Consider the following 6000-nt stretch of genomic DNA (forward strand, 5'->3'; position numbering starts at 1 on the left):
TCTGCCTACACTGAGTTGTGTTTTCCCAGAGAAGATGGAATTTTCCTGAGTTACATTAATCTCTCAATTTTTATGGACTTATTAGTCTTTTAATGGATGGAAAATAATTAGATGTAAGGAATTTAGACAAGTTAAAACTAGTACATTTTTGGAGTTTTGCAAATAAAGGAACTCTAGAAGACCCCTAGGAGTCTTAACTAAACTTCAAGGAAACAATGTTTATACTACCAGTCAGCCCCAAAGTACATAGTATGAAGTTTTAAGTATTCATCAATGTTTGGAAATGCAAAAAATATTATTTACTGTGGGTGGACTATAAAGGTACTTGGAGCCCCACATATAATTGCATTTGTTCCCCCAACTTCATAAAAACACAATCACCTCCATGAGGACAAAATAAACTTTTTTTAAATTTGGTTTTGTTTTGTAGAGACAAGGTATCACTGTGTGACCCAGGAAGAATACAGTGGCACCATCATGGCTCACTACAGCCTCCAACTCCTGGGTTCAAGTAATCCTCCCGAGTTAGCCTCTAGAGTAGCTGGGACCACAAGTACGCACCAGCATATCTGGCTAATTTTTCATTTTTTGTAACGATGGAGTTTCACTACGTTGCTGAGGCTGGTCTCGAACTCCTGGACTCAAGTGATCCTTCCACCTCTGCCTCCCAAACTGCTGGGATTACAGGCATGAGCCATCCTGCCCAACCAACAAATGATTATTAAGCCTAGCATAGTGGCACATGCCTGTTGTCCCAGCTACTCAGGAAGCTGAGATGGAAGGACTGCTTGAGCCCAGGAGTCTGAGTCCACCCTGAGCAACAAAGCAAGACCCTATTTCTAATAAAAATAAATATAAATCAAATAAAGGAAAACAAAATAAATGGTTATTTCAAGCTCCTCATCTTACTGATCTCACAGCAGTTGACATATTTGATCACTCCTTTTTGAAAGAATGTCTTCATTTTTCTTCCAGGACAAGACTTACCCCCATCCCCCAATGCCTGCATGTTTGCAGACTCCACTGCTGGTTTCTCTTCATTTTTTTCTGACCTCCAAAGGCAACAGTGTACTTGGGCTCAATTCTCTTCCAAAATTGCTCCCCTGGAGAATCTATTCAGTTTCGTAGTTTTGAATGTCATATATGTGCTGAGATTTCTAAATGTATGTGTCTAGCCCCTCTCTCCTCTACACTCCAGTCTCCCATGTCCACCTACCCCTGCAGCATCTCTATTTGATGTCTGATAAGCATCTCAATCCGAACATATCCAAAATGGAAATTTTGCTCATTTTGAAATCCTTCCCAGTGTAGTAAATGGTGCTTCCACTCATCAATTGCTCAGTTCAAAACCTTGAGGTCATTCGTAACTATTCTCTTTCCGTTATACAACATCCATATCGTATGAGTTACATGTTAGAAATATATCCAGAATGCTACAGATTCTCATCATCATCACTACTGCTATTACTCTAATTCAAGCACCATCGCTTCTCCCTGAAACTACTGCAATAGCCTTGTCTTGTTTCCTTCCTTCCATCCCTACCTTCCTACCATCAGTGTTCAGCACAGCACAGTAATCTTCTAAGACACAAGTCAGATTTTACCAGCCCCTATTCAACCCTGTAATGAATTTCCATACTCTTCAGAGTCTAGTCCAAATCTTTATTGTGGACTACAAAACCCCGTGCAATCTGCCATCCTTCCGCCTGACCTCATCTAGTACAATTCCCCTCCTCTCTCATTGTGAAGCCTCATTTGCATCCTTGTTAGTTCTTACAAATCTCAAAATCCAAGCATGTTCCTACCTCAGAATCTTTGCATTTCTCATTTTCTCTTTCTGAAATATTCTCCTAATTACATGTAAGTCTTGATTCCCTAGTTCTTTGTGGTCTCCAATCAAGTGGCCGCTTGTCTGAGAGGACTTCTTCCAGAGTCTCCTGGCACTGTTTATCTTCCTTACCCTGGCTTATTTTTCTTCCTAACCCTTATCAGTACCTAACGTTTTGGGGTGCACTTTCTGTCTCCCCACACTAGACTGAAAGGTCTGTGAGAGGAATAACTTTATTTTGTTCACCGCCATATACCTCAGAACCCAGAAAAGTATGTCACATAGTAGATACCAAGTAAATCTTCTTTGACTAAAGCAATTATTACACATTTGCCGAGTGCCTTTTAGGTGCCAGGCAATAATTGTGCTAGTTCCTGGTGTTAGGAAGATGAAGAAGGTATGAAACCTGAGAGTTCATCTGTTTAGTACGTTTCTCTGATTGGAAGAATAACGGTCTACACTCTCACTCCAAATATGTCCATTTCCTAAACTCTTGAACCTGGTAAGTGGCAAAAGGGACAATGCAGATGTGACTGAGTTAAGGATCTTGAGATAGAAAGATGATGCTGGATTATCTGGATGGGCCCTATGAGAGAGAAGTAGGAGTCAGAGTAAAAAAGTGAGAGAGAATGGAAGAGAGAAGTGAAGATATGCAAAATGATATATTGCTGGCTATGAGGGTAGAAGAAGAGGCCAGAGCCAAGGAATGCAAGCAGGGTACAGTTTCTATTTCTCAGCTTGAACTGCTGTATCAATCTTATGCTATTTCTATGTAATCACTGTTATCATTGTTCAAATATTTAATAGAGAATTCCCATTAAACATTAAAACTCAAATATTCTCACCTATCATTGTGGATTATTTTTATGTAACCCAAGGCCTGGTGGGGTCAAATCAGAGCTCTGGGATTGTTTCACATCTACCTGTATTTGAGTGCTAGTGACATTACAAATATGGTCAAAGTTTGCATTCTTTCAAGTCATCAACACTGTGTGCAGGGTCTATTTTCCAATATGGGAGGAAGAACTGTCAGAGGCTGCATTATTTCACTCTTTACTAATGAAGGATCCTGTACCAATAGGAAAATGTATGCTTTCTTGAAGTTTTAGATTATTCTCAGAGTAATTTACTACAATTATTTTGACATCAGCCAAATGCACCTATAAATCAAATATATTTCTAGCTAGCAACTCTGCATTTTTTCACTCTCATGCAAAGGAATATTCCTTACTCTTTTATTGCTGATGCATTCCAGCTTCTTGTCACTTGGCCTTCTGCTGAAAGCAATTTCTTTGTGATTTTTATGCAAAAGTATTAGTGAAGACTCCCTCAATCAATCCCTGAAAATTTTGTTCATCACAAAATAATGGACTGAGATTATTATATACATATATTCTGCTAAACCCTCAAAAATCTAGTTTTTTTTTTTTAATTCAAAGATTGCATGGTGTTAGGTGTGAAAGGGCTGCTAGAGGACATGTAGAATAGTACAAATAAGGAAAACGAGGCATTCTTGGGCAACTTGTGCCTTTGATAGACAATATGGCCACATTGTGTGTCTAAATTAAGCTTCAGTAAATTAAGCTTCAGAAAATCATCAGATCCACACTTGCAGCATAGAATGAGTGGCTCAAGATGTTTTAATGCAAAACAAAAATAATTTACTTTATTTAAAATACAATTGATGTAATATTAAAGGAAAAAGAATGATATTTAAGAAGTAAAATGGCATAATCGTTAACTTGCAATTAAGGGATAACATAAACTATCAAGGCTTAGGGTTCAGGGTATCCCTGTTTTACCACTCATGATTATGTTTGAGTTAAGTAATTTTGGAATAAGTAACTTTGCTTCTTTGTGCCTCAGTTTCCTCATTTGTAAAACGGACATAATGATATCTGCCTCATAAAATTGATGGAGAATTAATTAATATTTAGAAAGTGCTTGAAATGTAACCTAGCACACAGAAACAATACATTATGTTATTATCATTATAACAAATAATCAAGTAATCTGTTTTATATCTAAGAAGGAAGAAATTAAGACTAGCTCATCATAGTGCATATAATTTAAGTATACATACTGTTGTGTGATCAATCCAATAACTTGTCAATCTCTCTGGAAAATATCTTCCATAAAGCCTGCAGAAATAAAATAGTTACATTTGCAGCCCACTAGTTGCTAACCATGGCCATAGGACAAAGTTTTGTCCAATAAACTATAAGCAGAACTCTGAGAGAGTTTTCTGGAAAACGTTTGCTGACTTTGAGCTGTCTATATAAGCCATTCTTGAGCTAACAATATTTTGAGATTTTCACATCCTTATTTCCTATGGCAGTTGTAAACTCTTGCAGGAAAAAAATGTTTAAAGTGCAACTTGCATTTTCATACTGTTAATACACAGTGCTAGCAGTGAATTAAACAAACGAAATACAGTTGTTTTTATTCCATCCTCAGTGTTACCATAACACAGCTAACTGATACAGAGACTTTTTTACAAAAGCAAAACAAGCTTTCTTACAGTACATGCTTTAGAATAATAGGTCTTCAGAATGATGACACTATGCTAAATTCAGCTTGTTTTCTTTAATTTACTTTCTGGAAACCTACAAAGGTGCATAGAGAATTCTTTAGACATGAAGACTTTATAAAGCATGTTAATTTGCTGTCTCAAATTTCACTTGGAGCTATGTTTTAAAAAGAGGAAAGAAATATTCATATAATGTGTCACTTTCTTCTTTTAGATCACTTACAAACCAGTTAAATGATAATGCTTTACTTTGATAGATTTATTACAGATACAAAAACAAAGCCAATATTAATAGGAGTAGACTTTTAAGTGGAGCTGTACCTGACCTACTTTTTCCTACTAGGTTTGTCAAATCAATCAGTGAGACAATAATAGGTGACAAAATGATGGCTGGTGATACTATTTATAGTATACATATCACTTCCCATAGAGATTATTTTGATTGAATAAATGTTCAAAATAATTCATCAAAAATCTGTCATGATTCTATCTTATTCCAAATTTGTACTACTGATAAAACTTTAAAATACTAAAATCCTTGTAGATTTCATTGGCATGGTTCTAGGCAACCAGCCTAGGCAAAAATATCTGCCAGCATTCAGAGTGAAGGTCTTCATCAAATTGAGGGCTAAGTCTCCCACTTGAGTTCATGACAGGCACAATGTGAATACTCCCAAATCCCAAGACCAGTAGATCTATGAAAATGACTGCAATCTAATGTAGTGTGTCCCAAGACGGCTGACTAATTAGAAAAAGTGAAAACTTTGAGCCTTTCAGAGAATTTGCAAAGTTAGACAAGTTGGGTCCATTAAACACTATTTTGAAAAAATGAAAATATTACAGTAAAAATGTTATTCTTTTCCTATTTCAGTTTTCTATTTTGATGAGGAACATATATGGACTCACAGGTCTTGAAGGTCCTAAGAATTCAAGTTTGAGGTTTTGCTCTGGAACGGGGACCAGAAAAACAAATGACATGCAGTTTTCACCACAAGTTTTTCATAATTTTTATCATTACATCTGATATGTGATCCACTGATATGTGATCCACTGTTATCTTAAGAGTACTATGAAGAAATCCAAATTGCCAATTGCTGGTGTCACCATTATTTGGTACCTGGGAATTATTTGGTTTTAAGTTGAACAATTCAATTTTATATTAACACTGTAATCCATTATTTCTTTTAGTGATGCAAATACTTCCACATTCTTCCATTCCAGCCTTGTGTTTCTAATTATGAAAGTCTACCCTGCTTCATATTTCACATAGTAGGTTAGTGCAAAAGTAATTGTGTTTTTGGGCTGTGAATCTGAAATCATTATTATAACTAGGCTCAAACACATATTTATTAATCAAAATAGGAACCATTACAATCAACAGATTTTTGCCAATGAGAAATAAGTTTGTTTATTCCTGTAGCATAAAAATCCATGCTTTGGGATTCGACGAACTCTTGGAAAGCATTTTCTGTATCCTGCTGGTTGTGGAAGCATTTTCCCTGCAAAAAGTTGTCTAGATGTTTGAGAAGTGGTAGTCGGTTGGTGAGAGGTTGGGGATGTATGGCAAAACCTCATAGCTCAATTCGTTCCACTTTTGAAGGGTTGGTTGTGTGACCTGTGGTCAGGTGTTGTCATTAAGAAG

The sequence above is a fragment of the Rhinopithecus roxellana genome, chromosome 16, assembly GCF_007565055.1.
Source record: "Rhinopithecus roxellana isolate Shanxi Qingling chromosome 16, ASM756505v1, whole genome shotgun sequence".
NCBI classification, from domain to species: domain Eukaryota; kingdom Metazoa; phylum Chordata; class Mammalia; order Primates; family Cercopithecidae; genus Rhinopithecus; species Rhinopithecus roxellana.